At 46.3% G+C, this 16,221-nt stretch overlaps 1 long non-coding RNA gene across 1 annotated transcript; it reads left to right on the forward strand.

Moving 5' to 3' along the window:
- The first annotated feature begins 821 nt into the window (after positions 1 to 821).
- LOC133359872 (uncharacterized) lies at positions 822 to 5,285 on the forward strand. The gene is made up of 3 exons (XR_009757193.1): positions 822 to 949; positions 2,671 to 2,940; positions 5,024 to 5,285. It is a non-coding gene; the product is annotated as an uncharacterized LOC133359872 (long non-coding RNA).
- The last annotated feature ends 10,936 nt before the right edge of the window (positions 5,286 to 16,221 follow it).

Consider the following 16,221-nt stretch of genomic DNA (forward strand, 5'->3'; position numbering starts at 1 on the left):
ACTGAGCTGTGGATGAGACATTTCGTCATCCTTGCTCTCAAGATCGCAATAAAGTTACTTGGGTACAAGCTTGACTCGACTTATTCGATTACAAGTAACATTCACAATAAGGCAAGTTGCAGGCTTCGTTGTTAACTAGGCCTCGTTTTTATCATAACAATTTAACAGCATTATAAAAGCATTTACGGCATTATAACGGTCAATCTAACATTATAACAGCATTCCCAGTATTATAAGAACATAAAGAACTTACAGACAATGCTTCTTAAAGTCCCACAATGTACAGTTACAGCTGGCTTCACTGGGACGCGATGTGTGCCTCCATTTTGAACTCTGTGTAATGGCGGACTGCAGCCTCGTGGTTGAAAGCCTGTCAAATCGTAAACTTCCTGGTCACGTGACCAAACTCAACCTAAAAACAGGAAATTCCAGTGTACTCACCCCCCCACTCCTGCCGTGGAGTAAAACACCAGCCGTGAGTCAGAACACGTTTATTTGTAAAATAAATGTTCATGAAAACAGGAGAGCACACGAATACCGCGAGGATGTCCGAGTCCAATGGAAGTTCATATCACAGTAACCGTTGTATCTGATGTGGTGTTACTTTAATGACTTTAGTTTATGGCAAATACAGCCCTTGAAATGTGTACGTGTCTAAATGTTGTTTTTCCCGTTGCAGTGCCTCCAACAGTCAACGTCACCATCAGCATCAACAACTCTACAGCCATGACGGTCTCATGGGCACCTATTATTATTGTAGACGTTGACAACTACACGGTTTACTTAAATGAAACCAATAACTCAACATCAGTGAAGAGCTCCGATTTGACCTCCGCCATTACAACACAAGTGTTTACAGATCTGGTTCCTGGTAGAAGTTACCAGGCATCTGTAACAGCGCACAGTGGCAGTTACTCCCAACCATCAGCCATCACCACTGCCAGGACCTGTACGTATATGCAGCCATAATCTTCATGTAATGGCATTGATGTTTGATATTCAAAACATGCTAAAAAATCGACAACATTTGAAACACTTTTAAAATGTGTCCCCAATTATTGACAACATTAAATAATGTAATTAATACGTCTTTTAGGATCGACAACATATGAAGTAATTTTCAAGAGTTAAAATGTTATGTTGCGTACTTTTAAAAGTATCGAATTAATTGTACATTTGATAATAGGGACACATTAAATCAACAGGTGTTTTATATGTTAAATTATCAAACATGTTCCGTCATAAAACATCTACAAGCTTAGAAAATAGAATGCCCAACCCTTTGCTTATGGATACGTTATTCTGTTCCTAATATCGGTATATTTTATGCATATTCTAGGTATGTTGTTGAACTTCTTAGCTACATATATAGCCAACCGTGTTAATCAGAGGTCCGGGAAACTAAATAAAATAATCATTCCACTGTACAGTATATTGATTTACTGGTGACTAACGCAACGAATAATAGGTACAGTAAAGCATATTCTCAGATTAACATAATTTATTGTAATTTATATGACCACATTAACCCCACTCTGGTCTTCGCACCTGAGAGGCTCACAGTGATGACATCACCTTTACTCTATTAAAGACAGAACCAGGAAGACTTCTTCACAATTGTGGCAAATCGCCTGATGAAGCTGGTTGTAATTACCAGCAAAACGCCAAATTGTAAATGGTGTGGGTTTAATTTCCAACACACCGTTGTGCTGAAGGAGTAACTGGCACGTTTTGCTTACGTGACAAACCTTACTAATTAGCTGTGGTGGTGGGTTTACGACACATTTATATTTAAGCTATCTAACCCAAAAATAACCTTTATTATGCATAATATTGGTGGTGAAAGCTTACTTTTAGACTGCTTATGCAATGCGGCTTGACACAATTCTGATATGAACATTGAGTGCCCTCTTTTGGAGGGATGCTAAGCTTCATTATAATCTCTCGAAGCGAGACTCATTGAGGCTCTGGCCTTTTCCAGTTATTGGGAATATCCAGCATGTAAGTAAGATAATGATTTGAACAAGTTTGTATAATATTTACACATCATAGGAGCGTGTTTGATTCATTACTTAATAGTTATGAACATGTTTAGAATTCAATACAAATATCTACGATAATCAGCCAAGAATTGCTGTACTTAACGCTCGTGACGTCACTCCACATGCCGCATCCCTCATTAATAATCATGAGTGGCTTAAAACCTTGTCACTGCAGGAATTCATATTACTTGGGTCTTTCGGAAAACTCATGTGACTTTACCGAAAGACCCAAAGAATAATCACGAGCGGGTCATTAGTTTCGATTGAATATTTCATATTAACTGCAATTTCCACCCGTCCTTGGACGGGATATAAGCTAGTTAATAAATAATTACAGTATAAGATGAGTCACCATTATTGTAAAGTAGAGGTGGAAAGCTTAATTTTACAGGATTTGGAAGGCTGAAGAGATTGTCTGACGTAATTGAAGGATTTAGTTTGATTTGTAAAATGAATATTCATGAAAAAAGCGGAGCACACGAATACCGCGAGGATGTCTGAGTCCAATGGAAATCCATATCACAGTAACCGTTGTATCTGATGTGGTGTTACTTGAATGACTTTAGTTAATGGCAAATACAGCCCTTGAAATGTGTACGTGTGTAAAATATTGTATTTGCCGTTGCAGTTCCTCCAACAGTCAATGTCACCATCATCCCCATAAACTCTACAGCCATGACGGTCTCATGGGCACCTTTTATTGCTGTAGACGTTGACTACTACACGGTTTACTTGAATGAAACCAATAACCCAACAGCAGTGAAGAGCTCCGATTTGTCCTCCACCATTACAACACAAGTGTTTACAGATCTGGTTCCTGGTAGAAGTTACCAGGCATCTGTAACAGCGCGCAGTGGCAATGGCTTCCAACCATCAGCCATCGTCACTGCCAGGACCTGTACGTATATGGAGCGTTCATCATCGTGTAATCGCATTGATGTTTGATATTTGTTCAAAACATGCTCAAAAATCGACAACTTTGAAAACACTCGTAACATTTGTCCCCAATTATTGACAACATTAAATCACGGAATTAATACGTATTTAATGATGGACATCAATTAAGTAATTTCCAAGAATTAAAAATATTACGTTTGTTGCGTACTTTTAATTGTACATTTGATAATCGGTACACATTCAATCAACAGGTGTTGCACATGTTAAAATTATCAAACATGTTCCATCATAAAACATCTACAAGCTTAGAAAAAGAGAAAGCCCAACCCTGTGCTCATGGATTACATGAATCTGTTCCTAATATCGCTATATTTTATGCATATTGTAGGTATGTGTTGAAATTCTTAGCACCATATACAACCAACCATGTTAATCAGAGTTACGGGGAAGGCCAACAAACTAAACTAAATACAAAAATCATTCCAATGTACAGTATATTGATTAATGGTGACAAATCCAACCAATAATAGGTACAGTGCTGCATATTCTCACATTAACATAATTTTTTTAAATTTATATGATCATATTAACCCCACTCTGGTCTTCACACCTGATAGGCTCAAAGTGATGACAATACCTTTATTCCGCTATTTAAGACCGAGCTAGGAAGACTTCTTCACAATTCTGACAAATCGCCTGATGAAGCTGGTTGTAATTACCAGCAAAACGCCAAATTGTAAATGGTGTGGGTTTAATTTCCAACACACCGTTGTGCGGAAGGAGTAACTGGCACGTTTTGCTTACATGACAAACCTTTCTAATTGGCTGTGTCGGTGGTGGTGGATTTACGACAAATTGATATTTTTTTTCGATTTAAAGCTTTCGTGACTGCAGGGATTCATCTTCTTGGTTCTTTCGGTAAAGTCACGTAGAAGGGAAGTAATAAAATACAAAAAATAAAACATAATAAAATAATTCTCACGACGCTTCGGCCACAACACAAGCAGCCGTCCTCAGGTGGAGAACAGGTCCGTCAAGTAGACAGAGTCTGAATGACACGCTCCAGGCTTGGAGCGACTATTTATGCTGAGATGGAGGGGCGAAGAGCGTCTTGACAAAATAATTTGCATATCAAGAGGAATTTAGCATTTTAATGAAAATGCAGATATGCGATTAGCATTACTTTTGAAATGCGTACGCATTTCAAAAGTAATTCCTCTTGATATGCAAATTATTTTGTCAAGACGCTCTTCGACCCTCCATCCCAGCATAAATAGTCGCTCCAAGCCTGGAACGTGCCATTCAGACTCTGTCTACTTGACGGACCTGTTCTCCACCTGCGGACGGCTGCTTGCGTTGTGGCCGAAACGTCGTGAGAATTATTTTATTATGTTTTATTTTTATTATTTTATTACTTCCCTTCTACGTGACTTTACCGAAAGAACCAAGAAGAAAAATTTATATTTATACGCTCAAATCCAAAAAAATTCCTTTATTACGCATAGTATTGGTGGTGAAAGCATACTTTTAGACTTCTTATTCAATGCCGCTCGAGAGAAGCCTGCCATAAACATTGAGTCCCTTCTTTTGGAGGAATGCGAAGCTTCATTATAATCTCTCGAAGCGAGACTCATTAAGGCTCTGGCCTTTTCCAGTTATTGGGAATATCCAGCATGTAAGTAAGATAATGATTTGAACAAATTTGTATTATATTTACACATCATAGGAGCGTGTTTGATTCATTACTTAATAGCAATTGATATGTTTAGAATCCAATACAAATTGATAAATGATTACAGTAAACAATGAGTCACCATTATTATAAAGCAGAGGTGGAATGCCGAAGTTTACTGGATTTGGAAGGCTGAAGAGATTTTCTGACGTAATTGAAGGATTTAGTTTGTAAAATAAATGTTCATGAAAACAGGAGAGCACTCGAATACCGCGAGGATGTCCGAGTCCAATGGAAGCCCATATCACAGTAACCGTTGTATGTGATGTGGTGTTACTTTAATAACTTTAGTTCACGGCAAATACAGCCCTTCAAATGTGTACGTGTCTAATTATGGTATTTGACGTTACAGTGGCTCCAAAAGTCAATGTCACCATCAGCGCCAGCAACTCTACAGCCATGAATGTCTCATGGGCACCTAATTTTACTGTAGACGTTGACTACTACATGGTCTACTTGAATGCATCTAAAAATGTAAAAGAAGTGAAGAGCTTCAATTTGACCTCCACCCAAACATCACAAGTGTTTACAGATCTGGTTCCTGGTAGAAGTTACCAGGCATCTGTAACAGCGCAGAGTGGCAATGGCTCCCAACCATCAGACAGCGCCACTGCCAGGACATGTACGTATATATGGAGCGTTTATCTTCGTGTATACAGTTTGATGTTTGATATTTGTTCAAAACATGCCAAAAAAATCGACAACATTTTAAACAATTATTAAATTCGTCCCCAATTATTGACAAAATGAAGTAACCGAGTTAATATGTCTTAAATTAGGGACAGCATATGAAGTAATTTCCAATAATTAAAAATACTGTATTACGTTTGTTGCGTACTTTTAATTGTACGTTTAGTAATCAGGACACATTAAATCAACAGGTGTTGTAAATGAGAATAGGTTTTTCCCTTGGTCTGGCAACAACACAGGTGTTAAGATGTTAAAACACCAAACTGAAACCTTTTACAAGGAATAATGTCTGCGGTAACCACAAACCTTATTAATTGGCTATGTCGGTGGTGGTGGGTTTACGACACATTCATATTTACGTGATCAAACCCTCAAAATAACCTTTATTATGCATAATATTGGTGGTGAAAGCTTACTTTTAGACTGCTTATGAAATGCGGCTTGACACAAGCCTGATATAAACATTGAGAAGCCTCTTTTGGAGGAATGCTAAGTTTGATTATAATCTCTCGAAGCAAGACTCGTTGAGGCTCCGGCCTTTTCCAGTTATTGGGAATATCGAGCGTGAAAGGTAATGATTTGAACAAGTTTGTATTATATTTTCACATCAACGGAGTGTGTTTGATTTATTACTTAATAGTAATAAACATGTTTAAAATGCAATACAAATTTATGAATATTGACAGTATACCGTGAGTCACTATTATTGTAAAGCAGAGGTAGAAAGCTGATGTTTACTGGATTGAGAAGGCTGAAGAGATTTTGTGATGTAATTGAAGGATTTAGTTTTGTCTCGGCCTCGCTGTGCACTGCGTTGCACCACTATCCGAGTAGTTAACCTCGCATCCAATAAACTTTCAGAGCCAGGGTGAACATCCGACTCCAAACGTATTTAATGAAAAGAACGAGGTAAAACGGATGGAAAAACACAGCACAGATACAGCATCTGTTAATACTTGGAGATATCAATACAATGAATGAACACTACAGCATCATAACATTGTCTTAGATAACATGTTTATCAACAATAGATCCTGGATGGACCAGGCACCCACATTAGTACTGAACAGCTACACAAGAGAACAAGCTACTGTGTTAAATAAAGGCACATCGTGTAATCATCACACTGCATGCCAAATGTGCAGCACTACATAGAACACTGAGCTGTGGATGAGACATTTCGTCATCCTTGCTCTCAAGATCGCAATAAAGTTACTTTGGTACAAGCTTGACTCGACTTATTCGATTACAAGTGTAATGCGGGCGTGAACGACCTCCCGGAGGTGACGTCATGAGGGGAGGAGTTAGGTCACGTGGGGGAGAGGGGTCAGGTCTATAGGGAGAGAAACCGGAAGAGGAGGGGAGTGACGGGAGACTAGGAACGAAGTAGGCCACGTAGGGCGAGAGCGGGAGTTTAGCGAGATCGCCATGTACGCGGAGAACGAGGTTCGGCACCGTCGGCCAACGGTGACCGACCCGGAGCAGCGAGGAGGCTACAGGTGGCAGCGGGAGTCTGCACGCGGAGTTGGCAGCGGGGGTCTGCACGCGGAGTTGGCAGCGGGGGTCTGCATACGGAGTTGGCAGCGGGAGTCTGCACACGGAGTTGGCAGCGGGGGTCTGCACACGGAGATAGCAGCGAGTCTGCAGGGAGAGGAAGGAGGCTACAATAGTGATAGCAGCCGGGGGCTGCAAGCAGAGTATCTCTAAGAGAGTGCCGTGAGGGTAAAGACAAGAACCCGAATAAAGGACACGGAGTCAGAGAGAAGCGTCCGAGTCCTTTATTACACTGGAGTCAGAAGTGAAACGGCATGGCGAAACAACTCAGAAAAAAGAATATTCCGTCTCCGGCATCGGCTTCATCTTCCGACGATGAGGATCTTCCTCCTGAAGTCGGCCTGACTCTGGCAGAAGAAGAGATCCGTGCTGGGACGAGTGCGGGTCCGGGGGTCCAAGAGGTCGTCGTGTCGGCGGACCCGTCTGCTCCAAAGGACGCGGATTCAAGATGGAGCCAGATGGCGGAGCAACTTGTAACTCTCAAGAATGTCATTACTCAGTTGTATGAGCTTGTCACGCCGAGGGCGGCGTCGGATGGAGATGTTGGTGGTCCGCAGGTGTCCGGGTTGTCTTCGATGTCGCCGCCATCGGCCACGCGGCACGACGACGCCATCTTGGGCGTGGCGCACGACAAAAAGCGGGAAGCCGCCATTTTGGGACCTCCACGACTGCCAGCCGCCATCTTGTCGACACCGCGTTGCGACGCCATGTTAAATTTGCCACCGGAGGAGCCAGCGGCCGGAGGGAGCAAGCCAAGGAGTCGCAGTCGTCACTTAACAACTGTCAAGGAATTCTCCATCGGGGGCGATTGGAGTGTGTTCGCCTGTAGATTTCTGGCAGCGGTACGCTCAGCGAGGTGGACGGACGCCGAGGCACTGGAGGTTCTTCCGACCCTTCTCGATGATGAGTCCGTTCGTTTTTTTCGCTCTATAAAAGCCGCGAAGAAGAAGACTCTGCGAGGGGTGTTCGACGAAATGGCGGACGCGTACGAGCCGCCGGATGATCCCCATCGCCGGTTTGTGCAACGACAACGCGCACCCGAGGAGTCACCGGTTGCGTATAGGGGCGCGGTGTTGGAGCTAGCTATGGCCGCTTACCCGGAGACGGAGCCCGACCTGCTGGAACCTCTCATCCTGGGGAAGATGTTGGAGTTGTCCCGGGATCTCGGCATTCCTATGCCGGTGTGCGGTCATGAAAAGCTCACGTCCCGGGCTGCGGCGAAGTGTCTGGACGCCCAGTTTAACCTTCGCCGCTGGAAACAAGTTACGGCAGGGGGTCCTGTCGTCGAGGGGGGTGCCTTAGGGTGGGACCCTAAAAAGGCCGTGTACGTGCCGGATGGGAGCAGCCAGCAGGAGCTGTCAGCTGCCTCCGCTCCATGGCCGGCCCGGGGTGGGCCGGGGCCGCGGGCTGCGCCGCCGATACGGCCGCGTCGGGACGGGGTGCCCGCCGCGCGCCGCAGCGACATCGAGTGCTTTCGCTGCGGCCGTCGGGGCCATTATGCCAGGGACTGCTGGGCCCGCGTTCCGGGTCCGCCCCAGCAGGAGGCCTCGACAGCGGACGCTCCCAAGAAAGACTCTACAGCACAGGCAAGTCGGTGCGCACCAGACACCCGGCAAGGCTTGACACCTCACTCATCGCCGTTGTCGTGCGAAGCGGATGTTGTTAAATACGGGAGGCCATTATCTGCGCCTTGTCGCTCGGTAACGCAGTGGCGCAAGTTGGCTCGGCGGGTTGTCGCGGCCGCTACCGGTTCGTCCACTGTACCCGGGTCGATCCAAGGGGTGGACGTACGTATTTTGGTGGATTCCGGTGCGTCTGCGACCATCAATTCGGACGTGATATTCCACCTTTTGAACATCCCACCAGGGGCCGTGAGTCCTGCTTACGCTTCTTGCGTCGCTGCGAACGGGGGTAGCATGGGCATCGTGGGGCAGGTGGACGCTAACATATCTATCGGGGGAGTGTCGGCCTCGGGAATTGTGTTAATTTCGAGGTCCCTTGCGGTTCCTTGCCTGTTGGGTACTGATTTTCTCGCTAAGATGCCCATTCTAATTCGAATCAATGAAAACTGCATTGAATTGCCGGGGGGCCGTAAAATGGCATTTTTACCGTCCGCCTGGGGGCGACCTGCTCCTGTCGCCCAGGTGCAGGCGTTATCGGAGGTTTCTGTTGATATTCCACCTGGCTCACAGATGCTTATCCCCTTACGATATCGGAAGCCTGTGCCTGGTCGGCAGGGAGCTTTTGGGGTTTTGCTGTCGCCGTCCGCCGCTATCACGGGCGGATCGGCGCTGGTGGGGGCGCAAACTATTGTCCGGCCAGATCAGCGGCCGTTTTTGCAGGTGCTTAACGCGAGTACCGAAAGCGTGTGTGTTCCGGCTGGTACCGTTGTGGCACATGCCACTACGGCGTTTACGGCTCACAGTGATCTGTCCAGCGGGGGGCTGGTTGGGGGTGTTTCACACGATGGAGCGGTGGATGATCGTTGGATTGCTGAATTGTGTGGGGAGAATTCAGCCCTTTCCGGCGAACAACGTTGTGCGATTCGTAAATTGTTATCGTGTTATTCGGATGTGTTTAGCTCCGATGATTTGGACTTGGGACGCACCTCGCTGCTTTATCATCACATCGACACAGGGGACGCTGCCCCTATTCGCTTAAACTCGCGTCGGATGAGTCCGGCTGAGCGAGAGCATGTTCGAGGGGCAGTGGATGACATGTTGAAAGCGGACATAATATCTCCGTCTAACAGCCCATGGGGCGCGCCGGTTGTGTTGGTTAAAAAGAAGGATGGCAAATTGCGATTTTGTGTCGATTTTCGTAAGTTGAATAAAGTGTCGGTAGCAGATGCGTACCCCCTGCCGCGTATGGACGATTCTCTCGACGCCTTGTCGGGGGCCAAGTTCTTTTCAACGCTAGATCTCTCTTCGGGCTTCTGGCAGCTCCCCCTTGACGAGCTCTCGAGAGAAAAGACTGCTTTCCGTACGCCGCAGGGGTTATTCCAATTTAACTGTCTTCCGATGGGGTTGAATGCGGCCCCTGCCACTTTTCAGAGGTTGATGGAGTTGGTATTAACGGGGTTGCAGTGGGAGACATGTCTGATATATTTAGACGATATTATCGTCTTCAGCCGCACATTTGATGAGCATTTACTGCGGTTGGAGGCTGTATTCACCAGGATGCGTTCTGCTAATTTGAAATTCAAGCCAAAAAAATGTCACCTACTGCAACACTCCGTTCGATACTTGGGGCATATTGTTAGTGCGGACGGGGTGGCCACAGATCCAGAGAAAACTGCGTGTGTCCGGGATTGGCCAACCCCGGCCACGGTGGGTGATGTGCGTCAGTTTTTGGGGTTCGCCTCTTATTATCGGAGGTTTGTTCCAAATTTTGCTACGATTGCGAGGCCTTTGCATCTCCTTACGGGGAAAGGACACAAATTTGCTTGGGGACCGCCGGAGGAGGCGGCGTTTTGAAGCCTGCGTGATCTATTGGCTACGGCACCGACGTTGGATTATCCGGATTTTGAACATCCCTTCATTCTGGATACGGATGCAAGTGACACTGGCATTGGGGCGGTGTTGTCTCAGTCAAAAGGTGGAGTTGAACGCGTAGTGGCGTATGGTAGTCGGGTTTTGTCTCCCGCGGAAACCCGCTACTGCGTCACTCGCAGGCAACTTTTGGCTATTGTTTTTTCTCTCCGCCAATTTCGACCGTATCTGTACGGTCGGTCGTTTATTGTCCGCACAGACCATGCGGCCTTGCAGTATGCTCTTAAGATGGACCAGCCGTCCGGCCAATTGGCAAGGTGGCTGGACACGCTGCAAGAATTTTCCTTCCAAATTCAACATCGGAAGGGTGTGCGTCACGCTAATGCGGACGCGCTTTCCAGGTTGCCGCAGCGATCCCCTTGCGCGTGTGCGTCGGGGACGCATAGGTGTGGACCGATTCAGCACCCCGCTCAGCCTGTTGCACTGGCGGTTGATGTGCCTGAAGCTCCGCTTAAGCCGGGACCGGTTGATGGGGGACCGGCTGATGGGATTTTGCGTCTTCCGAGGTCTGTGTGGATTCGGGAGCAAATGTTGGATGATTCCTTGGTAACGTTACGAAAGCGATCGGAAAAAGCGAGTAGGGGACTCGGTGCGGGTGGTGCGCCGGAATCCGCTCTCCGAGATGGGTTGCTGATGTGGAGGGAAGGGATACAGGAATGCTGGCGTCTGGTTGTACCGGCATCATTGCGGTACGAATTGATTAGGACTCTGCATTGTGACACACTTTTACATCTGGGGGTGCAGAAGACGCTATTGACGCTGCAGCGAGACTATTATTGCCACGGCATGTCGACAGATGTCGTCGGTCACGTTCGCGCGTGTCCCGATTGTGCCCGCCGGAAGCCACCTAAACATCCATATGTGCCGCCGATACAATCTATTCAGGTATTTCGGGTTAATGAATTGGTGGCGTTAGATATTTTGGGAACCTTTCCGCCATCCGCTAGGGGAAATAAGTATTTGCTAGTGGGGGTGGAGTACCTCTCCCGCTGGCCGATGGCCTGGCCTTTGCCGGACCAGTCAGCTGCGTCTATCACAGACGCATTTCTATTTGGCTATGTTATGGACAAGGGGGCGCCGGAGAGGCTCCTTACAGACCAAGGCCGGAATTTTTCGTCTAAATTGTTGGGGGAGGTGTGTGCGGCTCTTGGAACTAAAAAGATACGGACATCCCCCTATCACCCACAAACGGATGGTATGGTGGAACGGTTAAATCGGACCCTGTCCGCCATGCTGTGTCATACGGTCAGTGAAAAACAATCAGATTGGGATTTGCATATCCCTGGGGTGCTTTCGGCGTATCGCATGACACCGCACGCGGCTACTGGATATTCGCCGTTCTTTCTTATGTACGGCCGTGAAAACGTGCCGCCAATTAATGAGCAGTTGGGAACCAGAGCGAGGGGACCTGTTAAACCTCTTCCTGATTATATTCAGGACAACGTTCGCCGTGTCACTGAGGCGAGGGAAGGAGCCCGCGTGGCTACGGCCAAAGCCCAGGCCCGGAACGAGCGGTGTGCTCGACGTTCAAAGGGGGAGTGCCCCTGGAAAACGGGGGACCTGGCCTGGCTTCATTGCCCACAGGTGCGGCCAGGTACCTCTCCTAAATTACATAAACCATGGCAAGGACCGGTCCGCCTCATCACGGTTCCCAACCCACAGTCGGCGCGTGTTCGGGTTGGTTCGCGGCGCTGGTTCGTACATACATCTCGGTTGAAGCCGTACATTGCCCCGCGACCTGATGCGTCATCTCCTGAGATTGCCTTGCCGGGGTCCGTTGCTGCCGACTCGCCCTTGCCTGTGCCTGCTGACCTTGCAAGAGCGCCTGTCGTACCCCTTACAGACAAGCCGGCCGTGACGCCGCAGGAGGGAGGACGCTCCGCTCGCGGGGTGCCAACCAGGGCCGCGGAATCTCCGGGACCTGCAGCCCTTCCTGCCCCGCCACGGACGAGATTAGGGGAAGCCTCTGAACGGGACCGGGATGGTGGCAGGCCTCCAATGGCGACGGACGAACTTGCTCCTGTCGCCCTTAAAACCCTGCCACGTTCCCGCTCGGCGGGAGGGCCGCCGACCGTCCGAGACGGTCCGGCTACCCGTACTCGCTCGAAATCCCTCACATTTCGTTAACTTGTGTTGTGTTCTTGTTATATTGTTGTTGTATGCTTCGTGTCCTTTAATGTATTGGTCTTTTACGCTCGCATTACTTGTTAGGTTGTTGTTCAGCCGAGGTCGGCTGGATTTTCTCTACGGGGGAGGGTGATGTAATGCGGGCGTGAACGACCTCCCGGAGGTGACGTCATGAGGGGAGGAGTTAGGTCACGTGGGGGAGAGGGGTCAGGTCTATAGGGAGAGAAACCGGAAGAGGAGGGGAGTGACGGGAGACTATGAACGAGGTAGGCCACGTAGGGCGAGAGCGGGAGTGTGGCGAGATCGCCACGTACGCGGAGAACGAGGTTCGGCACCGTCGGCCAACGGTGACCGACCCGGAGCAGCGAGGAGGCTGCAGGTGGCAGCGGGAGTCTGCACGCGGAGTTGGCAGCGGGGGTCTGCACGCAGAGTTGGCAGCGGGGGTCTGCATACGGAGTTGGCAGCGGGAGTCTGCACACGGAGTTGGCAGCGGGGGTCTGCACACGGAGATAGCAGCGAGTCTGCAGGGAGAGGAAGGAGGCTACAATAGTGATAGCAGCCGGGGGCTGCAAGCAGAGTATCTCTAAGAGAGTGCCGTGAGGGTAAAGACAAGAACCCGAATAAAGGACACGGAGTCAGAGAGAAGCGTCCGAGTCCTTTATTACACAAGTAACATTCACAATAAGGCAAGTTGCATGCTTCGTTGTTAACTAGGCCTCGTTTTTATCATAACAATTTAACAGCATTATAATAGCATTTACGGCATTATAACGGTCATTATAACATTAGAACAGTATTCCCAGTATTATAAGAACATAAACGAACTTACAGACAATGCTTCTTAAAGTCCCACAATGTACAGATACAGCTGGCTTCACTGGGACGCGATGTGTGCCTCAATTTTGAACTCTGTGTAATGGCGGACTCCAGCCTCGTGGTTGAAAGACTGTCAAATCGTAAACTTCCTGGTCACGTGACCAAACTCAACCTCAAAACAGGAAATTCCAGTGTACTCACCCCCCCACTCCTGCCGTGAAGTGAAACACCAGCCGTGAGTCAGAACATGTTTGTTTGTAAAATAAATGTTCATGAAAACAGGACGGCACAGGAATACCGGGAGGATGTCCGAGTCCAATGGAAGTCCATATCACAGTAACCGTTGTATGTGACGTGGTGTTATTTTAATGACTTTAGTTTATGGCAAACACAGCCCTTGAAATGTGTACGTGTCTAAATGTTGTTTTTCCCATTGCAGTGCCTCCAACAGTCAACGTCACCATCAGCATCAACAACTCTACAGCCATGACGGTCTCATGGGCACCTATTATTATTGTAGACGTTGACAACTACACAGTTTACTTAAATGAAACCAATAACTCAACATCAGTGAAGAGCTCCGATTTCACTTCCGCCATTACAACACAAGTGTTTACAGATCTGGTTCCTGGTAGAAGTTACCAGGCATCTGTAACAGCGCGCAGTGGCAATGGCTCCCAACCATCAGCCATCGCCACTGCCAGGACCTGTACGTATATGCAGCCATAATCTTCATGTAATGGCATTGATGTTTGATATTCAAAACATGCTAAAAAATCGACAACATTTGAAACACTTTTAAAATGTGTCCCCAATTATTGACAACATTAAATAATGTAATTAATACGTCTTTTAGGATCGACAACATATGAAGTAATTTTCAAGAGTTAAAATGTTATGTTGCGTACTTTTAAAAGTATCGAATCAATTGTACATTTGCTAATAGGGACACATTAAATCAACAGGTGTTGTATATGTTAAATTATCAAACATGTTCCGTCATAAAACATCTACAAGCTTTAGAAAAAGAAATTGTTCAACCCTGTACTTATGGATTACGTTAATCTGTTCCTAATATCGGTATATTTTATGCATATTCTAGGTATGTGTTGAACTTCTTAGCTACATATATAGCCCACCATGTTGATCAGAGGTCCGGGAAACTAAATAAAAACAATCATTCCACTCTGCAGTATATTGATTTACCGGTGACTAACGCAACGGATAATAGGATTACTTCATAGTAATTAACATATTTAACATTCAATACAAATTGATAAATGATTACAGTGTACCGTGAGTCGCCATTTTTGTAAAGCAGAGGTGGAAGACCGAAGTTTACTGGAATTGGAAGGCTGAAGAGATTTTCTGACGTAATTGAAGGATTTAGTTTGTTTGCAGGGGCGGTTTCTTCATTAGGGCGATTGGGCGACGCACCACCAATGTCATTCAACCACAGAGTCACGCTAGCCGTCACTGCAGCCTCTGGATATAGTCCAATCAGCGTCATGTCACGTTCTGTGGAGTACCGCCTCTTTTTGGGCGATTTCACTCCGGCTGAGAATCGCCCCGAGTGGCCCCATAGACTTACATTCAAAGATGTTTTTTTTCGACCGGGGGGCGCTGCAATGCATTCTCTATGGCTTCCGGCAGGGCTCGCCCTAACGTGCTTACGTCATCATACGTGCTTACGTCATCATACGTAAGCACGTTTCATCCAACAATATAATTTGTGGCCACCTAGTGGAATCTTTAATAAAATAAACTAGAGTGGTTTGTTTTAATAGTGAGTATAGAAACAAACAAGATGTATTGTAAGAGTCACTTTATTTTTCATTAATATTAAAGAAGTGAAGTTGCCTTTACATGCTTAAGCTGTTAATTTATCCATTGCATGGGTGGACCTTATCCTTATCAATCATCCAGACATTTGCCTCCCCTGGGAGATTTTGCAGGAGCCGCCACTGTTTGTTTGTAAAATAAATGTTCATGAAAACAGGAGAGCACTCGAATACCGCGAGGATGTCCGAGTCCAATGGAAGTCCATATCACAGCAACCGTTGTATCTGATGTGGTGTTACTTTAATGACTTTAGTTTGTGGCAAATACAGCCCTTGAAATGTGTACGTGTCGAAATGTTGTTTTTCCCGTTGCAGTGCCTCCAACAGTCAATGTCACCATCAGCATCAACAACTCTACAGTCATGACGGTCTCATGGGCACCTATTATTGCTGTAGACGTTGACTACTACACGGTCTACTTGAATGAAACTAACAACCCAGCAGCAGTGAAGAGCTACAATTTGACCTCCGCCATTACAACACAAGTGTTTACAGATCTGGTTCCTGGTAGAAGTTACCAGGCATCTGTAACAGCGCGCAGTGGCAATGGCTCCCAACCATCAGCCTACGTCACTGCCAGGACCTGTACGTATATGGAGCGTTCATCATCGTGTAATCTCATTGATGTTTGATATATTTTCCAAGCATGCTAAAAAATCGTCAACATTTGAAACACTTTTAAAATGTGTCCCCAATTATTGACAACATTAAATAATGTAATTAATACGTCTTTAAGGATAGACAACATTAAATAATGTAATTAACACGTCTTTAAGGATCGACAACATATGAAGTAATTTTCAAGAGTTAAAATGTAATGTTTGTTGCGTACTTTTAAAAGTATCGAATCAATTGTACATTTGCTAATAGGGACACATTAAATCAACAGGTGTTGTATATGTTAAATTATCAAACATGTTCCGTCATAAAACATCTACAAGCTTTAGAAAAAGAAAATGTCCAACCCTGTG

The sequence above is a fragment of the Lethenteron reissneri genome, chromosome 66 (genome assembly GCF_015708825.2).
Source record: "Lethenteron reissneri isolate LAM-NWPU_2019-01 chromosome 66, ASM1570882v1, whole genome shotgun sequence".
Classification (NCBI taxonomy): Eukaryota; Metazoa; Chordata; class Hyperoartia; order Petromyzontiformes; family Petromyzontidae; genus Lethenteron; species Lethenteron reissneri.